Here is a 21,481-nt window from a genome sequence, read left to right as displayed (position 1 = left end):
TGTTTGTATTCCACGTGGAGTATTTTTACCAACTGTTAGAAAAATATTTTTAAAAGCGCACAAAGAAATCTGGAAGTATGAATCAAAAGCACACAATGCCTTTAAATTTTAGTCCATCTGTACCTTCCAATTTATATTTGTTTCTGTCTGATAACTTTGGACTGTCAGTTTCTCTTTTATTATATCAAAAATATATTTAAAACCAGGAGAGCTCGGACAATATAGTAGCAGTTGAGGATTAGAAATAATTTATGTTTCTAGGAAAGGAGTAAAAGATTATTTCCAAATTTTACTAAATTGTGTAAAAGGGATTCTAGTATATTCCTTACTGATGTAAGACAATAGTATGACAGTATGACAGAGATACACTTTTTCAATATACATTTTGCATTTTTATATAGAATGCTAACTTTAAAAATATGTTAAGAAACAGTCTCCTCTAAACATATCTATTAATATAGTCTTATCTCCCATTTTTCAAAAGTTCTCTTCCCCCGGGATCCTTATTCTGTGAATGGTTCATCATCTACCCAGTTCATCCTCGCCTTGCTTTGTCTTACCTCTTCCAACATACCAACCACCAAATCCTGTTAATCTACCTCAGAAACTCTCCCTGCTTCTCCCTGTTCACTTTGCTATTCCCTTAGCATAGTTGTCTGGAGAAGGCAATGGCACCCCACTCCAGTACTCTTGCCTGGAAAATCCCATGGACAGAGGAGCCTGGTAGGCTGCAGTCCATGTGGTCGTGAAGAGTCGGACATGACTGAGCGACTTCACTTTGACTTTTCACTTTCATGCATTGGAGAAGGAAATGACAACCCACTCCAGTGTTCTTGCCTGGAGAATCCCAGGGATGGGGGAGCCTGGTGGGCTGCTGTCTCTGGGGCCGCACAGTGTCAGACATGACTGAAGCGACTTAGCAGCAGCAGCAGTAGCATAGTTGTCATTATCTCTTCCTGGGATGACTGCAACAGCCTTCCAGCTGGTCTTTGACTCCCTCGTATCACTTCTCAACTCTGCACCCAGCACCTGTTAAAACCTGTCAGTGGCTTCCAGTCCATCAGTGTAACCCCCTGAATCCTTAACGTGGCTCTCACGGTCTTTCGTGATATAGCAGCATTGTCACTCTAACCTAGTCTCTTACCCTTTATACTTCAGATGCTATCAGTTCCTCAAACATGCCAAGTTCTTTTTAATCTCATAGCTTTGAAGATGTTCTAGTCTAGAACCCCTTTTGCTGAACCTTTTCACCTTCACCCAAGTCCTACACATCCTTTAGGGTCTTAGATAGCACTTCCTCTGAGAAATAGTCCTAGTCCTCCTCCCGTTCAAATCTGGGTTACTTGTCTCTCATCTACAGTGTTGTATCATCCTATACTTGTACTGCATTATTGCCTGTTCCCTAGTGGGTAGAACTTATAAGACAGTAAATTCCATGATGCCAAGGATTGTGTATGGTTTGTGGTTTTAGCCCCAGGGCCTAATACAATGCCTAGTATATTGGTGGTACTCAGTGAATTGTGGCCTTTCTTAGTGGCTCAGACGGTAGAGAATCTGCCTATAGTTCAGGAAACCCAGGTTTAATCCCTGGGTCAGGAAGATCCCCTGGAGAAGGGAATGACAATTTACTTCGGCATTCTTGCCTGGAGAATTCCACGGAGAGAGGAGCCTGGAAGGCTACAGTCCATAGAGTCACAAAGAGTCAGACACGACTGGATGACTAACATTTTCACTTTTAATGAAATGTGTCAAATGTCTTTTGTTATTGCTAAATTTCTTGTATCTTATGTCTATAGTGAGTTAATTTTCTCAGACAAAAATGGAAAAATATGCTCTAAAAGATATGTGCACTTCATGGATGAAGCAAATGAGAGAGCTTGCTTCCTGTCTCTCTCTCTTTCTCTGTTATCCACCATATGAGGATATGACAAGAAGTCAGCAGTGTACAAGCCAGGAGAAAACTCTCACCAGAATCCGTCCATGCTCTTGGACTTTTGGCCCCGAGAACTATGGGAAATAAGTACCTGTTGTTAATGTCACCATTTTATGGAATTTTATTATAGCAGCCTGAACTGAGACAGCAGTCAGTACCAAGAGGTTGCGGTGCTGCTATAACAAATATGTAAAAGGCGGAAGTGACTTTGGAACTGGCTAAATGGGTAGGGGTTAGGAAAAGCCTACATTGCTGCGAGTGGACCATTATGTACTATTCTGGTGAGAGTTCAAAAAGAAAAATGGAGAGTTGTAGACAAAGCCTCAATCCTCTTAGAGTGTACCTAAGTAATCATAAACAGAATTTTGGTAGAAATAGGGGGTAATAAGGTAAAAGGTAAAATAAGGTAAATAAAGTAAAAGCCTTTTGATGAGGCCTCAGGTAGAAATAAGAAGCACATTATTGGACAATGGAGAAAAGCAGATCTTTGTTATAAAGTGGCACAGAACTTGGCAGAACTATGTTCATGTTCTACTGTTTTTTGGAAGTGATTTCTAAAAAATTTTGAAGGTGCAACTTGACTCCACCTGACTGATTATAGTAAAATTTGGGAAGAGAGACATGACTTGAAGATAGAATTATTAAGCAAAAATGAACTAGAACTTTGAGACTTGGAAAATTCTCAGTCCATCCATATTGCAAAAAAGAGAGAGAAAGTATATTCAGAAGGGAATGCTAAGGGTGTGGCAATGTCAGGCTTTATTTTTTGGAGCTCCAAAATCACTGCAGATGGTGACTGCAGCCATGAAATTAAGAGACACTTACTCCTTGGAAGGAAAGTTATGACCAACCGAGATAGCATATTCAAAAGCAGAGACATTACTTTGCCAACAAAGGTCCGTCTAGTCAAGGCTATGGTTTTTCCAGTGGTCATGTATGGATGTGACAGTTGGACTGTCAAGAAAGCTGAGCGCCAAAGAATTGATGCTTTTGAACTGTGGTGTTGGAGAAGACTCTTGAGAGTCCCTTGGACTGCAAGGAGATCCAACCAGTCCATCCTAAAGGAGACCAGTCCTGGGTGTTGATTGGAAGGACTGATGCTAAAGCTGAAACTCCAGTACTTTGGCCACCTCATGCGAACAGTTGACTCATTGGAAAAGACTCTGATGCTGGAAGGGATTGGGGGCAGGAGGAGAAGGGGACGACCGAGGATGAGATGGCTGGATGGCATCACCGACTCAACGGACATGAGTTTAGGTGAACTCCAGGAGCTGGTGATGGACAGGGAGGCCTAGTGTGCTGCAATTCACGGGGTTGCAAAGAGTTGGACACGAGTGAGTGACTGAACTGAACTGAACTGAAGCATCCCTTTGATAAAGGACGTAGGTATGAACCCTGCACTTAATCAGCCACCTGAGCAGGAAAATGACCAGTTGGAACTGAAGAGGAAAGAGATAAGAAAGAATTAAGAAGTTTATCAGATCCCTAGGTTTTTATAGGACAGGACCATAGAGCTGTTTGGCTGCAAACGTGCTATTCTTGAAGACAAGGGAGGAAGGCTGATCCCAAAGATGATGCAGAGATCATCTGGATTGCCTCTTTGGTCTCAAAAAGGGAGTTCATCACCTTGCTTTCAACAGGCCAGATAACTTCTGCCCAAAGTGGGGCCTTTCAGACCTGTGGGGCTGAACCCTGCCCAGCAGAGCTTGGGGGGCAAAACCACCACCCCAGTGGGTCTGGGAAGTGAGACAGCTTCTGCAATGGGCCTGCAAAGAGCGTTAAGCCAAAGGGAATTATTATCCAGCCTTAAGATCTTATGAAATTTGCCTGGCTGGGTTTTGAACCTCCTTGGGATGCACATTCCTTCTTTCCAGTTTCCTCCTTTTGGATTGGGGATGTCTATCTGTTCTTGTTCTGTCATTGTAGTTGGATGCACACAACTTGTCTGATCTCATGGGTTCACATCTTGGGAAGAGTTTTGCCTTTTTTTAAAATTGGAATCTAGTTGCTTTACAATATTGTGTTAGTTTCTGCTGTACAGCAAAGTGAATCAGTCATACGAATACATTTATGCTCTCTTTTTTAGATTTCCTTCCCATTTAGGTCACCATCATTGAGTAGAGTTCCCTGTGCTATACAGAAGATTGTTAGTAGTTATCTATTTTGTCCATAGTGGTATATATATGTCAACCCCAATCTCCAGTTTATCCAACCCTTCCCTTCCCTCCTTGGTAACCATAAGTTTTCAGAATGACTCTTACCTCTAGTCTCACCCATATTTGATTTACTAACTAATATGGTCTATTGATTATTATAAGAACCAAAAAAGAAATGTGGCTGGATCCACAGAAAGATATTGAAAACTTGAGTATGAAAACTCAAGGGTCCTAGTGTACCATGTAAATCGTCACTCTACCTGAAGGACTGTATCTGAGGGACTCTGGGCAAGTTGCCTCTTCTCTATAGGTCCTATTTTCCCCTTCTGCAGTATAAGGATGGAATTAATTCAAGTCATATTCCATGGAACTCAAGAGTCTAAAGAGTGTTCTAGAAAAAACATTTCCATGATCACATGCATTTGGAAAATGCTGTGTTCCTTAATCTTAAAAAAAAAAAATCAACTCTATTAGCACATTAAAAGTGCTCAGAATTCATGACGTAAAGCAATCCATTTTATGCCAATGCCTAATAATAATCTGTGTACATACTTTTGAAAACAACAGACTGGGTGATTTTTAACACCAATTTAAATTTTCCATAGATATGAGAGTTTGGGTACAGGGCTGTGGAAGCTGTTGAGAGAATGCAAAATTTTATCTCATCATGTTATATTAGAATAAAATAAAAGTTGGGAGAAGTGTTAGGTGAAACATTACTACACGTTTCATAGGAAGATTATCAGTGGTGAAAATGCATGAGACATTAAAACAGGAGAGTGTTGAAGTATTGGTGGTAGGTGGTTGGAAAGATGGAGGAGGACAAATGACAAACTTCCCCACAGTTAAATTACACGTCAATAAAACTTTAAGTTATAATAATTATTGTGGGCTTACATTTTGTGAGGTCCCCTGTGGTGTCTGAAACCTGAGCATTGATGTAAGTCCATGAGATATCTGGGTGAGGAAAAAGTGAGCAAATGAGTGTTTGATTGGAGGGGATGATAAGAAGTGGAAAGAATGTTGTAAATTCTTACAGCTAGTTCAAAAACCTGATGCAAAGAACTGACTCATTAGAAAAGACCCTGATACTGGGACAGATTGAAGGCAGAAGAAGGGCACAACAGAGGATGAGATGGTTGGATGGCATCATTGGCTCAATGGACATGAGTTTGAGCAAGTTCTGGGAGTTGGTGGTGGACAGGGAAGCCTGGCGTGCTGCAGTCCATGGGGTTGCAGAGTTGGACATGATCTGGTCCCATCACTTCATGGGAAACAGATGGGGAAACAGTGGAAAAAGTGTCAGAATTTATTTTTGGGGGCTCCAAAATCACTGCAGATGGTGACTGTAGCCATGAAATTAAAAGACGCTTACTCCTTGGAAGGAAAGTTATGACCAGCCCAGATAGCATATTCAAAAGCAGAGACATTACTTTGCCAACAAAGGTCTGTCTAGTCAAGGCTATGGTTTTTCCAGTGGTCATGTATGGATGTGAGAGTTAGACTGTCAAGAAACCTGAGCACTGAAGAATTGATGCTTTTGAACTGTGGTGTTGGAGAAGACTCTTGAGAGTCCCTTGGACTGCAAAGAGATCCAACCAGTTCATTCTAAAGGAGATCGGTCCTGGGTGTTCATTGGAAGGACTGATGCTAAAGCTGAAACTCCAATACTTTGGCCACGCATATGAAGAGCTGACTCATTGGAAAAGACTGATGCTGGGAGGGATTGAGGGCAGGAGGAGAAGGGGATGACAGAAGATGAGATGGCTGGATGGCATCACCGACTTGATGGACATGAGTCTAGGTGAACTCTGGGAGTTGGTGATGGACAGGGAGGCCTGGTGTGCTGCAATTCATGGGATTGCAGAGTCAGACACAACTGAGCGACTGAACTGAACTGAACTGAAACTGAACAACTGAACTGAACTGAGTACAAAAAAGGTTTGAAACTATGCAAGTATGCAGACTTTTATCCAATGTTAATTATTATTAAATTTCAGCTCCAAAATGAGCTGATAGCTGTCTGTCCAAAGACCAAACTTAATAAGGCAGACAAGTATGGCTAAAAACAATTTAATGCACCCCCTCTATGAAATATTTAATTTCTTTCAATCTCTTTTATTAAAAAAACTTTTAGATCTAAGCAAAAGAATAGAGTATAATAAATTGCTGATATCCATTAATCTTCCTGAAGATAAAATAAAGGCACATAATGGAATTATAATGTGAATTTAGTCAAAATTTGCAGTGGGTCTGAGGATTTCTCAGGTTCACTTCAGAATGAATATTCCAGGTTAGTATTTTCAAGTTAGTTTTTTAATCTGTAGACTTTGTTTGTAGGTCCCTATTATTGAATCCAAAATATGCTTATCACAGAAATATAAATAATCATGAGAATACTCCATACAATTCAATACGTGCAAATCAACCAACATGATATACCACATTAACAAAACAAGGCTTATTCATTTATGCTAATGGACAAGATAAAAGTGAGAAAGTGATGATGTATGTTGGAAACTCACTTGGGTGTGCATGTGTGCTAAGTTGCTTCCGTTTGTCCAACTCTTTGCGACTCTATGGACTGTAGCCTGCCAGGCTCCACTGTCCATGGTATTCTCTAGGCAAGAATACTGCAGTGGGCTGCCATGCCCTTTTCCAGGGGATCTTCCCGACCCTGGGATCAAACCCGTGTCTCTTACATCTCCAGTATTGGAAACTCACTCATTGGTCCATAAATGATTCTGGTGACTGCATTGCTGAATTAGATAATATTTTTTGAATACTGAAAGATAATTTTCTTACCTTTGTCTTATTGACAGTGTAACTACCACAGACCTGACACACTTTTAAGTTTGTTGTTAAGTCACTAAGTTGTGTCTGACTCTCTGTGACCCAGTGAACCGCAGCATGCCAAGCTTCCCTGTCCTTCACTGTCTCCTAGAGTCTGCTCAAACTCATGTCCATTGAGTCAGTGATGCCATCCAACCACCTCATCCTGTTACTGCTTTCTCCTCCTGCCTTCAATCTTTCCCAGCATCAGGGTCTTTTCCAGTGAGCTGGTTCTTCACATTACGTGACCAAAGTATTGGAGCTTCTGATTCAGCATCAGTGCTTCCAATGAATATTAAGGGTTGGTTTTCTTTAGGATTGACTGGTTTGATCTCCTTGCTGTCCAAGGACTCTCAAGAGTCCTCCAGCACCACAGTTCAAAAGCATCAGTTCTTCAGCGCTCAGCCTTCTTTACGGTACAAGTCTCACATCCATACATGACCACCGGAAAACCCATAATTTTGACTCTATGGACCTTTGTTAGCACAGTGATGTCTCTCCTTTTTGATACACCGTCTAGGTTTGCCATAGCTTTTCTTCTTTAAGTTTAATCTGCATGGTTAACATTTTCTCCATAGCGTCCTTAAGTCTAGAAAATCTACAAAATAATAAATCAAGCTCTGATCCATAGCATTTATCCAATTCTATGGTTCAAACACCCTCATCGAGACTTATTTCAACCTACCAAGATTAAGTCACTGGACAGGGTTGGAAAGAGATGTGGGATGCCACACCACTATGCAGTATTTCTGCTATACAGATGCAATAGATGTACATGACCTCAAGGGCACAGATGATAAAAAACGCATGCAGTAAAATATCTAGGAAGTGATTACTTTTGAATACTTATGATGTTCATTTTCAGTTTTACATATTTATTTGTAAGTTTATATAGTTTATTTTTAAATAATGGCTCTGTTTGGAGTAGAAAAGTAATTGCCAGTGGCTGAGGAGTGGGGGAAATAGGAAAAACAAACCGTAGTTATACTACGAATAAGGTCTCAGGATCTAGTGTAAAACAGGATGACTATAGCAGATAGCACTGTATTGCATAACTGAAAGTATACAACGGAGAATCATATAAGAGATTAGAATTTAATAGTCTCACAGAAAAAACAAACATGGTAGATAATGGGTATGTTCACTAACTTAATGGGGGGAATCTTTTCACAGTGTATGCGTATGTCAAATCATCACATTGTACATTTTAAATATCTTGTGGTCAATAATACATTAATAAAGATGAAAAAATACTGGCTCTGTTTCAAAATTGGCTCTCAAAATTCCTGAAAATTTAATCTTTGAGTCTCATAAGACAGTATGAGCTGGCTTTAGCACACCATTGACCATTCTGCCTTCTCTATTTTTCCTCTGACCAGTTTCAAATCACTTTTTTTTTTCTTTTAACAGTTGACTAAATTAAGGATGATGCTTTATGTCTCTTCAAAGATAAATCTCCCTCCTATCTATATCACTGTTTCTCAAACTTTATTTCTTTTAACAATGAATCTTCAAAACTGTGGTAAAGTAATTTTGGGAAATAATGTATTTTCCTTTGGAAATGATCTTGCATATTAGCATACCCAGGGCTCTGAGAAGTCCTGCAGTAAGAAAGCTGTTTTATTTTGAAAACTGTCTAATCCTTCTAAAGTTATGGATTATGAAACTCTCTTTTTCCTAACTCATATTGATATCCAATAGTCTTTTTTTTTCATATAACATATATTAACATTCAAATGAACAATTTGAAAAATATAGCAGAGGGTAACCAAACATAGATATATGTACAGGGTTTGAATTATTCCTCCTGTACCATCCAAGGGAAGTTCATTTTAGTTACCTCATATCACATTTCTCTCTAACTGGCATTATCATACATATGCCAATGATAAGTGCTTTGTGACATTAATAATAATAATAATAATGACATTGTTCAACATTGTTTATCCTCCCTTGTGCCAGGCATTATTGAAAAGGATTTTCATGGATTTACTCATTTACTATCCACAGCAACTATTTGAGGTAGCAAGTATTATTATTGCTACATTATATATGAGAAAATTAAAGCAGAGATAGATTAAGTAACTTATCCAAAGTCATTAAGCTAGTGTCAGAATTGGGATTCAAACCTAATAACATGTCTATAGAGTTCATGCTCTGAAGCCTCACCCTATACTTCTCTTCTGGGCAGTTTCAATATAACTTGAGTTTTAAAGCTCACTTAAAATTTTTTCTTTTGATGCAGATTCAGGCATCTTGGCTGTACCTCAAGGTTTTAGTCCCTTCACATACGAACTGAGTTTGGAAAAGCTGCACATGTGTATGGGAGATGTCAAGAGCAGGCAATGTACTTATTTATTGCTGTGCATTTTCAATGTTTAATGGTATTTTGGGTTTAATATTTAATTTTGGATAAAAGTAATATGCTTTTAGGGGCTTCCCTGGTGGCTCAGATGGTAAAGAATCTGCCTGCTATGCAGGAGACCCAGGTTCGATCCCTGGGTTGGGAAAATCCTCTGAAGGGAATGGCAACTCACTCCTGTAATCTTGCCTGGAGAATTCCGTGGACCGAGGAGCCTGGCGGGCTACAGTCCATGCGGTCATGAAGAGTTGGACACGACTGAGTAACTAACACTTTCACTTTCACAATATGCTTTTAACAATAAAAATAGTCATCATCATCATCAACTGTTCAGTGATTACTGTGAGACAGGATTTGTGACAGGCAACTAGAATATCTCATTGAAGGCAGTGGCTCGTCTGGCTAATTTTCTGCTATCAGAAATTCATCCCTCCTGTCATCTAGTAGACATATAGAAGGCATATAGTAAACATTTGCTGACAAAATGAATGAACAAATAAGTGACTGCATAAATCTATTTTAAAGTAAATTTATTTCCTTTAATCCCTAGCATTCTTCGAAGGAAGGTATTATTAACACGATTGCAGGAGAGAAAACAAGATATTTGCTCAATGTTACGAAACTGGTAAGTCAGCCAGTATTCAAATCCTGGTCTGCCTGATTTCAACACTTCTGTTCTTAATCAATTCATCGTATAGCCATTTATCTATGAATCAAGGTACAAATATAACAGAAACCAGTATAACCAAGTCTGTTGTAAGTAGAGCACCATGACAGCTGCTTAAGTGCAACATTCAGGAAATGTTTAACAAGAGTGCTTCAGAGTAGAAGTGGTCTCTTATTCAAATCACATAGTAGTTCAACAAGCACCTTGTCCTTCTACTGTACTTAGGAAATTGTTAGAAGCTATGAAAACAGAGGGTTGTTTTTTTTTTAACTCTAATAAACTCAGAAAACATAGATGAGATTAAGTCACTTTTGATGGGCAGGAATTTAAAGTAATTTTCTGTTCAATTTGTAAGCTTCTATGGTTCATCAAATTTTACAGATTTTGCATTCATTGATGTGTTTGCTGAGTTGTTTCTACTGCAGGTGAAACCTTCAAGGCTCCACCTTACTATTTTGTTCTCATGCATCTTAGATGAGCTCAGAGTAGTTAAATTAAGTGGCAACTATTAAATTTCTCAAGTATGTCTCTTTATCCACACCCATTCATTTCACCTGCATCCACTTAAACACATAATTAACAGACATGGTGTTTTAACTCTGACAGGTTAATTATCTTAAATTTCAAACTTCTGGTGAAAGTCAGTTTCTCTGATAAGAATGTTCTAAATTCATTTTTATTAAAATAGTTGTAATGGAGAGGTATACATGGGTGACTTCAAGAAGATGACAGATTGGAGAGGAAAAGTGATGAAAGAATCCAAGAGTGTAGAAACACAATACGGTGGTTACTGTGATATATGTTGGTTTGATGGAATAATGGAATTATGGATCTCAAAGTTGGAAAGGATCTCAAGGGACAGTCTGGAACAGTGCCCAACCTTCAGGCAGGTATCATCATCCTCATTTCACAGGTGCTGCAAGGAGGCTCAAATGGCTAAGTAATCTGCCTAAGGCCAATAACTTATAGGTCGCAGAGAAGACACTGGAAGCAGGTACTGGAGATTCTCTTGCATTGCCCTTTCCCTTAAAGAAAGCCTTGAAAGCCCTTAGTACTATATTATGAATTTAAAGTGTATTTTGGATAGAACAGTCTTTTGGACTCTGTGGGAGAAGGTGAGGGTGGGATGATTTGAGAGAATAGCATTGAAACATATACATGATCATATATGAAACAGATCACCAGTCTAGGTTCAATGCGTAAGACAGGGTGCTCATGGCTGGTGCACTGGGATGACCCTCAGGGATGGGTTGGGGCGGGAGGTGGGAGGGAGCGTCAGGATGGGGGACACATGTATACCCATGGCTGATTCATGTGACTGTAATGAAAAAAAAAAAACAGTAATCAAAAATAAATAAATAAAGTGTATTTTGGAAGTAAAAGAATGTCTTCCTGTAAAAGACCCTCAGGAATCAGCTACAGTTAGCCTCCCAGGTAGTTCTGGGAAGGACTTTTTACCCTCGAGATGTACAAAACCCTCTTTCCCCCAGTAGTTGAATAGAGATAGGGGAAAAGCCAATAAGACCGGGCCAGAGAGAGTTTTCCAATTATGCCTTAGGTGGCTCAGAAAGGATGGAGGAACCAATAAGCACTGTGGGTGCTCAGTCGCTTCAGTCGTGTCCGACTCTTTGCGATCTTTGTAGCCCGCCAGGTTCCTCTGTCCATGAGATTCTCCAGGCAAGAATACTGGAGTGGGTTGCCATTTCCTCCTCCAGGGAATCTTCCCGACCCAGGGATCGAATTGGCGTCTTTTACATCTCTTGCATTGCAGGCAGGTTCTTTACCTCTAGCGCCCCCTGGGAAGCCCAGTAAGCATTGACGAAGTGCAACCAATCCTGTAAGTATAGCAGACCCAATAAACATGCAGCTACTGGCTTAGAGCTGAATATAAATACATGGGTCAAAACACTGATACGCGAAAATGCCCAGTACTTCCTTCCTCAAGCTTTCATGTGCATCACAACCACATAGAATATTATTAAGAATTTGCTCTCAAAGGCCCCACTAGATCTCAGAAAGAATCCAGGAAGTGTATATTTTATAAGCGTTCTAGGTAATCCTAATACAGATGGTCACTGATTTCACTTGAAGAACATCTATGAATTGGAACAGTGCTTCTCAAACTCTAGTATGGTTGCAAGTTACCTGGAGATCAAATGAAATGTAGATTCCAATTCAATATATCTGGGGCAGAGTCTTAGATCCTACATTTCCAAAAGCTCCCAGGAGATACCTGTGCTGCTGGTCTGTGGAGTACTTTTTAAATACTAAGGAATAAGAATACTCTTATTTAATCAAATAATGTTAGGTTTAACATAAGAAAGATTGATGGTAACTTAATAAGTCAATAAAAATAGTTGTCTACTATGAAAAATATTTTCCATTAACATATCTGCATATCTGGTGAATAAAAAGATAGTGAAGGAAGTGTTAGTGGTACTAAGTTTTTGTTGATTTTTTAAAACTGGTAAAATACTGTGGTGAAGTATACTGAATTATTTTTTAGTTTTAAGTTCTAATTCTGACTCTGACATCAGCTGTGCGAAACCTCCATCAATAAGATAAAAACAACATGAGAGTAACATTTTTTTAAATTAAAATGTATAAGCTTTCTGAAAGTGAAAGTTGCTCGGTTGTGTCTGACTCTTTGCGATCCCATGGACTATACAGTCCATAGAATTCTCTAGGCCAGAATACTGGAGTGGTTAGCCTTTCCCTTCTCCAGGGGATCTTCCCAACCCAGAAATCAAATTCAGGTCTTCCACACTGCAGGCAGACTCTCGTATATTGATGCTGCCACATCGAATAACCGTATATCAATACCAGGCTGATCATTATGGACTGTGTTGTTTTTGGCAAGAGAGTTTTAACTTTGTAACTTACCTCTTTTTCCCCACTCATGAGACATACAACTGAATAAAAGTAGTGTTAATTCAGTCTGTTAAAAAATATGTACATTACTAGTTAGTAATGTAACCTAAATAAAGCTAAGTCTCCCTGTGGCTCCTTCTCTGCATGGAATTATTCAGAGAAACATCAGTCTGGCATTCAAAATAATTGAGAAATAATTTAATTCTTTACTTCTCTTAAAATACCAAAGAGTCGACATCCATGAACCATAGGATACATGCTTAAAATAAATCCTTTTTCCTCATCTTCTGTTACTTTCGATTTTTTCCAAAAACATCTCCAGATATTCCTAATTATCTTTCCTTTCCTAGTGCCCTCGAAAAGTCTCACAAGTTTTTGATTTATGAGAAACAAACCAGTCTGATTAATTTTTTAATTCCTTTCCTCCCTGCTTTCTGTATCAGCTCTTTATCACAGAGGTCAACATTGCTTCTCTTGCTTCTATTATTACTAATTTTTAAGTCCTTCCTTTGCTTGCATTCTGTACAACAAAAGGGCAGAGGTTCTGAAAGCTGATTCAAGGAGCAGGAAATCTTTCTCTTTTGAACTGGGAGCAGACAGAAGGGAGGGTAGAATTTCACAAGTCTTATAGCTAGAACTGGACATGGAAACAGACTGGTTCCAAATAGGAAAAGGAGTCTGTCAAGGCTGTGTATTGTCACCCTGCTTATTTAACTTCTATGCAGAGTACATCATGAGAAACGCCAGGCTGGAAGAAGCAGAAGCTGGAATCAAGATTGTGGGGAGAAATATCAATAACCTCAGATATGCAGATGACACCACCCTTATGGCAGAAAGTGAAGAGGAACTCAAAAGCCTCTTGATGAAAGTAAAAGAGGAGAGTGAAAAAGTTGGCTTAAAGCTCAACATTCAGAAAACGAAGATCATGGCATCTGGTCCCATCACTTCATGGGAAGTAGATGGGGAAACAGTGGAAACAGTGTCAGACTTTGGGGGCTCCAAAATCACTGCAGATGGTGACTGCAGCCATGAAATTAAAAGACGCTTACTCCTTGGAAGGAAAGTTATGACCAACCTAGATAGCATATTCAAAAGCAGAGACATTACTTTGCCAACAAAGGTCCATCTAGTCAAGGCTATGGTTTTTCCAGTGGTCATGTATGGATGTGAGAGTTCGACTGTCAAGAAAGCTGAGTGCCAAAGAATTGATGCTTTTGAACTGTGGTGTTGGAGAAGAGTCTTGAGAGTCCCTTGGACTGCAAGGAGATCCAACCAGTCCATTCTGAAGGAGATCAGCCCTGGGATTTCTTTGGAAGGAATGATGCTAAAGCTGAAACTCCAGTACTTTGGCCACCTCATGTGAAAAGTTGACTCATTGGAAAAGACTCTGATGCTGGGAGGGATTGGGGACAGGAGAAAAAGGGGACAACAGAGGATGAGATGGCTGGATGGCATCACTGACTCGATGGATGTGAGCTTGAGTGAACTCCAGGAGATGGTGATGGACAGGGAGGCCTGGCATGCTGTGATTCATGGGGTCACAAAGAGTTGGACACGACTGAGCGACTGAACTAAACTGATGGCTTATTTTTCTGGTTCTTGTCATAGTAACAAATTATTTGCCATGTTTCTCACAAATTTCTTGAGATATTATGCTCTATTCCACCCCTATATGGATATACAACTCTAAGGTCGTGTGAGAAAACTTGTTATAAGTAATTTTATATTTCCAACTGCATGGTTTGCAGTACTCTTCCAAGGAATCAATAGTTTCATAATCTATCAACTTACTCTCCTTGCCCTCAAATCTAGTGATGACTTTCAAAACATGCCTAATTTTAATTCACTTTGAACTAAGACAGGCCATATGAAACTTTCATTTTGTGAAAAAGGGATATGATTTGATATTTTAAGTATAGTTTTAGTCAATCAGGAAAAAGGAGGATCCTTTTAGTTTGGAGTAGGCACTACACACCCCTTTAGCAATAGAAGCTGTTGGGATGATTTGGATAGTATTACTTTTAATAATTTTGACACCAGTAATTATTTTTTTAATGTAGGATTATTAATAATATGGTATTGGTAATTTAGCTTAATTATAAAGATGATGCATGATTTAACATACACATAAACCAGAAATTATCATTCAAAGATTCACTTAAAATTTCATAGGACTAATCAATCTATAAATCATCTAATTTAATCAGTGATACAGATACTTAATATGAAAGATATAAAAATTGAAGGTTAACTAGAAATTTTTGACTATTTTAAAACTCTACTTCATTCTAAAACTGTATTCCAATTTGAGTTTTTGGCATGAAAACAGTATTGGCTACAAGACATGTTTTGCAAACTTTTTATACAAAGTCTGTTTTGAAATGCTTGGGGTCAAATAAGTCAGGCATATTTTCAATAATTCTAGAGATCTGATCCTTTGACATTCTGACAATCCAATCTAGATGAAAAAGATTGTACTGCTTAACAATGGTACTTTTCTAAAATAATTTCAACTTTGCAATCATAGGTGAAATTATAAAGAGATTTTAAAGCGAAAGTGGATTTTCATGTATCCAAGTGAGGAAAATACCCTATATACCTTTACTTAGGGACTTGGAATAGGTCCAAATTTTGGAATCAAAATTTTTGAAAAGGACAACTGCATGTTGACATAGCTGTTGTGTCTATTTTCAGTGGAGAATCTGTTGGTTACACTGGCAGTTTTGATCTGGGATTAATCTAGATTTCCTGGATGTAATTCCCATAAGAACAGATGAATGTGCATATTCACTTGACAGACATAGTAGCTCAGTTTTCTAAGAAACATTCACAGGGAGTCAAGTATGAAATAGGAGAGCTCTGGCAGACAAAGACAGTTGATGTAGGATCCTCTGGGCCACCCTTCAAGCTGGGCTTGTGAGTTAGACTTTTAACCCTTCCACTTCAGGTTTGCTTCTCTTGCTTCTTCCAGAGCAGCAGCCATAATGTCCACCATAAAGAAAATTGATTTTTGTAAAGCAAGTCCTGTGGGGGCTCCAGGGAATCACTGGAAATTGCTTTTAACTAGCAAAGGAAATGGCAAAAATTGACATTCTAAGTGCCCTTGATAGTTAATTTTATGTGCCAACTTGGCTAGGCTATGGTACTTGGATATTTAGTCAAACACTATTCTAGATGTTTCTCTAAGAAGGTATTTTTAGGTGAGGTAAAAATTTAAATCTGCAGACTTTGAGAAAACAGATCACCTTCCATAATATTGTTGGGACTCATCCAATTAGTTGAAAGGCTTAACTGAAAGACACTAATCTCCTGAGAAGAGGAACTCTGCCAGCAGACTGTCTTTGGACTCAAACTTCAGCTCTTCCCTGTGTCTTCAGTCTGCAACCTACCCTGCAGATTTTGGACTTGCCAACCTCCACAATCACATGAGCTAATTTAATCAATCTCTCATATACATCTCTGGCTGATTCTGTTTCTCTGGGTAATTCTGACTAATGTAGTGCCTAATATACCACGTTGAACAAGTAGAGGAGTGAAAAATCCAAGTTACAAAAGTGAAAAATACATATACTTAATACATGGCTGCAACATGAACAGATAGGCCAGAATAGAGGTTCTTAGCCCTGGATGCTATACTGGGGAACATTAAAAATACCTTGATGCCTGGGATCTACCCACAAGATTCCAATTCAGTAAGTCTGGATGGGACCTAGGCATCAGTGTATATAAACAGCGCCCCAGATCCCCAAATAATTCTAAGAATAGCCACATACTAGAAACCCTGAGACCTAAGGATGTCATACCTTAGGCTAGTCATAAAGAAATGCACTTCTGGCAAAAGAGGAGATATCCTTAATAAGTAGTAATCAATTGAAGGACTATAATAGAGAGAAATACTTTAATATGAAAGAAAAGTTTACATTTTTATAAGACCAACTAAATATTCCATATAATACCAATTATTTATTTACTCATTTAATAACATTTATTAGATAGATATTATGTGCTAGACCCTGGGCTAGTGTCTTAATGACAGGAAGGCCAATAAAAGTGGAAGTCTGATATTTAGGTGCTTAAACTCTAGTGGATAGACAGACAAATAATTGCAGTATAAGGAGATAAGTTCATTTTTAAGCATTCATTTAGTACTAGAGCCATATGAATGTGAATTTAAAAAAATCCTTACAGTGACTCTGTAAGGTAATTATTACATGGTTCGGTTCAGTTCATTTCATTCACGCAGCTGTGTCTGACTCTTTGCGACCTCATGGACTGCAGCATGCCAGGCTTCTGTGTCTATCACCAACTCCTCTAGCTTGCTCCAACTCATGTCCGTTGAGTTGGTGATGGCATCCAACCATCTCATCCTCTGTTGTCCTTCTCCTCCTGCCTTCAATCTTTACCAGCATCAGGGTCTTTTCCAATGAGTCAGCTCTTTGCATCAGGTGGCCTAAGTATTGGAGCTTTAGCTTCAGCATCAGTCCTTCCAATGAGTATTCAGGGTATAATATTTACATTATGTTAGACACCAAATAGGGTGTCTGGGAACAGCATAAAAGTCCTGTGATATTTGGGGCATCTCTATGCCAAGGACGAGAAAATTCAAGGAAACTCTCATTTTGTTGTTTAAGAGTTGAGTTGTTTTCTAGGCATAATAGGAAGCTTTATGGGTTATGAAGTTGCAAAAGACTTTGGAGATGACAGTCTAAATCTCTCATTTTGATATGTGGGGACTGATGTCCAAAACAGCTAAGTGTGTTAATTAAGAAACACTATCCAACGAGTTAGCAGCAGAGCTGGAAGAGGAACTCGGATCTGTCTTGGTTTTATTCTCTTCACCTGGTGAACCCTCTAGTGGCCATTTTGCATGTGACAACTTCACTTCCCTCATTACAGTTGACTGCATCAAGGGTAGGACTTGACCCATTGGTTCAATCAGTCTGATTCCTGAAAATAAGACCAATGGAGAAAAGACTTACCCTTATTTAGGGGCTGTATTTGTAAGATATATGCTCTGAAGCTGCAGGTTGGGAATTTTCCAAAATAGGAAAGGAGACTGAGTGATACTGCTGCTGCTGCTACTGCTGCTAAGTCGCTTCAGTCATGTCCGACTCTGTGCAACCCCATAGATGACAGCCCACCAGGCTCCCCCGTCCTTGGGATTCTCCAAGCAAGAGCACTGGAGTGGGTTGCCATTTCCTTCTCCAATGCATGAAAGTGAAAAGTGAAAGTGAAGTCACTCAGTCGTCTCCGACTCTTAGCGACCCCATGGACTGCAGCCTACCAGGCTCCTCCATCCATGGGATTTTCCAGGCAAGAGTACTGGAGTGGGGTGCCATTGCCTTCTCCATGAGTGATACTAACTGCTATAAAAGATGAATCACAAATCACAATAGCTTAACAGAATGCAATAGAATTTAATAGGACAGAACGTCATTTCTCAGACACATTGAGTCCATGGTAGTTGGGTGGGGGTGAGGGGTATGTCATTAATAGCAGGGGGGACAGGCATGCAGTTATTCAGGACTCGAGCTCCCTTTATCCAGTGGCCATCACTTTGCTCTAAGGTCTCAGTCTTTTTCATTCTGCCAGCAGAGGAAGAGAAAGAGAGACTAGAGAATTACAAGGAACTTTTCATGGATCAGGCTTCACAGTGAAGGCCAGAACTGAGTACATGTCTACATCCAATGGAAAATGTGGTCTAGGTGTGTCCCCAGAAGAAAAGGAAAATGAATTTGCTGAACAACCAGCCAGTATCTGTCACACAGAGGAACCTAGTCAAGGCAGAGGGGAAAAAAATGAACAGATGGACTAAAAGAGATGAAAGGGAGGGCTTCCCTGGTGGTTCAGCAGTAAAGAATCTGTCTGCCAATGCAGGAGACACAGTTCGATCCCTGATCTGGGAAGATCCACGGAGCAACTAAGCCCATGAGCCACAACTATTGAGCCTGTGCTCGAGAGCCTGGGAGCCGCAACTACTGAAGCCTTTGTGTTCTAGAGGCTATGCTCTGTAACAAGAGAAGCCTCCACAGTGAGAAGCCCGCACATCACAACTAGAGAGTAGACTCTGCTCTCTGCAACTAGGGAAAAGCCTGCGCAGCTCCCAAGACACAGCACAGCCAAAAATAAATGAATAAAATTTTAAAAAGAGAGACGAACTAGAAAGAAAATCTTTATGGCTTTCTAGGTTCTAGTGTCAGTCTTCTTCTGAGGCCCCTCTACATCCCTGCCGCTGGGTTGATGAGACATTCTGTACCATTGTCAACTCCCTGCCCTGCTGAAACTAGCTGATATCGGCTTCTGTCGTTTACAAACGAGGCAATCCTAGCATATACTCACACTCAGGAGGATTGCAACAGCTTGGAGGAAGCATATGTCTTCAGAATTTCCCATCATATATCTGGGAATGTACTGTGAGTTTCATTTACTTATATCCATTTCTATGATGACATTAGCAGCCTGGAGATTAGTATTTACAATTGTGCTGAACCCCTTCATACATATGCTGCAGCTGAAATCAGCATAAAAGAAAGCAAACCAAGGCAAGCTGTGCCGGAAAGAGTTGGTTATTATATCACACACATTGATTTATAGGTTCAGTTTGCCTTTACCTAAATGTCTAGTTATTTAACAGCTGTTATGAATCAGCCGGATAGAGGATTAGAAAAGGGTGGGGGTTGGGGGAAGTAGGTGAAAAAATGCTTTAATCTTAGGCTACAATAGAGAAACAAGTTGAGTCAGGTCTCATCTAGCAGTTTTGGTTCTCTGATGCTTCTTAAAGGGAAGCATTGTTCAGCTGGAACGTGAAACAGCTCAACATAGACCATTGGGTTGAGTTTACATTAAGCCCATTAGTGAGGGAGGCAGTGCTGTATACAGGTTGGAAAGCGATGTATCGGTAAACATTGGGAGAGGCTGGCTTGGTCAAAATAGTTCCAATTTGCTTTGGCTTTAAATATGTAACTTAATCTAGAAGTTTTGTTGAGAACATGAGGATTAACAAGATGTGGTATAAGGGAACACAAAACAGATATCAATACAGAATTCAGTTGAGCGACAGAATTGACTGCTGCTGCTGCTAAGTCACTTCAGTCGTGTCCGACTCTGTGTGACCCCATAGACGGCAGCCCACCAGGTTCCCCCGTCCCTGGGATTCTCCAAGCAAGAGCACTGGAGTGGGTTGCCATTTCCTTCTCCAATGCATGAAAGTGAAAAGTGAAAGTGAAGTCGCTCAGTCATGTCCGACTCTTAGCGACCCCATGGACCACAGCCTACCGGGCTCCTCCATCCATGGGATTTTCCAGGCAAGAGTACTGGAGTGGGGTGCCATTGCCTTCTCCGCAGAATTCACTGATCATGTTCAATCCTGACATCCCAGTTTTAGACAATAGTCAGAAAGGATTTACCGAGCCGCAGGATCTTTTTGTAGGTTTGCATCTACTCATGAGTTTATACAGGCAAGAAAGGACTTTCTGGGAATGTCTGAAACCGTGTTTTGAGATGAGACCCTATAACTGTTCTGCACACTAAGAATGCAAGCTGGGTGCTGGGATGATGACTCTTCACTCCCGGGCACCCAGGATAATCTGCATAATGAAGAGATTCTGTGCTGGCCTCGCAAGGATCTTCTTCTGTGTCCTAACTTGCTCTTGCCTTACTTAGTTTCATCTGTGCTCAGATATGCGTTTTGGTCAAACCTTGACCTAAGAATTAAATTTGTTCCAAGTATATCTTAAATGTTTTTACGTGATTTTTTTTTCCAATAGGTTTTGCTTTTTCTTTAAAATGCTCTGCAGATTCCTAGCTGTAGGTGTTTTTTATAAATTCATTTATTTTTAATTGAAGGATAATTGCTTTGGAATATTGTGTTGGTTTCTGCCAAACATCAACATGAATCAGTCATAGGTATATATACGCCCCCTCCCACCTGAGCATCCCTCCCTCCTTCCTCCCCATTCCACCCCTCTAGGTTGTTACAGAGCACGGGTTTGAGATCCCTGAGTCTAGCTCTTTTTCCTGAACAGTCCCTCCCCCAAACACACACAGACAATGGCTTTTTTTCTATTTGAAAGCCAATAAAATTGATGCTTTCTCTACAGACTTATATACCTTGCCTTAAAGTTAAAACCTCCTCCCCACTCCTAGCCCTTGCCAGATAGCAGAAGCTCTGTGGCTTCGATTTAATCAACTTATGGAAAACATTGAGCAGGATGGGGTTTTAGAAAAGAATGCTACCACTACTACTAAAGTTATCACCACTACTTACATCCACTACACTTCATATGTCTTCTTTAGAGTTATCTGATAAAGATATTTGCAAAATTGTTCCTATATAGATTATCCTAACGAAAACACCAAGACCTGAGAAAGAGTGATTGTGTGATTTGACAGCTGCTAGTAGTCATCTCTTCTCATGTTCAGATCCAAAGTTCCTCCTTGTAGCCAGACTATCTATATATCTAGATGCAGAAGGAGAGGAAATCTTTCTGCCCTCAAAAAATCTTGAGGCTCCAAGTCTCTGAATGAAAAAGTATGTATTTGCAAGAGCAATATGAATTATACTTACACCACCTGACCTGCCTCTTGAGAAACCTATATGCAGGTCAGGAAGCAACAGTTAGAACTGGACATGGAACAACAGACTGGTTCCAAATAGGAAA

General features: G+C 39.8%; 1 non-coding gene across 1 annotated transcript; it reads left to right on the top strand.

Annotated features, from left to right (window-relative positions):
- The first annotated feature begins 9,359 nt into the window (after positions 1-9,359).
- TRNAS-GCU (transfer RNA serine (anticodon GCU)) lies at positions 9,360-9,431 on the top strand. Its single transcript has one exon. It is a non-coding gene; the product is annotated as a tRNA-Ser (tRNA).
- The last annotated feature ends 12,050 nt before the right edge of the window (positions 9,432-21,481 follow it).

This window comes from Ovis canadensis, chromosome 2 (genome assembly GCF_042477335.2).
Source record: "Ovis canadensis isolate MfBH-ARS-UI-01 breed Bighorn chromosome 2, ARS-UI_OviCan_v2, whole genome shotgun sequence".
In the NCBI taxonomy this organism is placed as follows: domain Eukaryota; kingdom Metazoa; phylum Chordata; class Mammalia; order Artiodactyla; family Bovidae; genus Ovis; species Ovis canadensis.
This window is presented reverse-complemented; position numbering and strand designations above follow the sequence as displayed.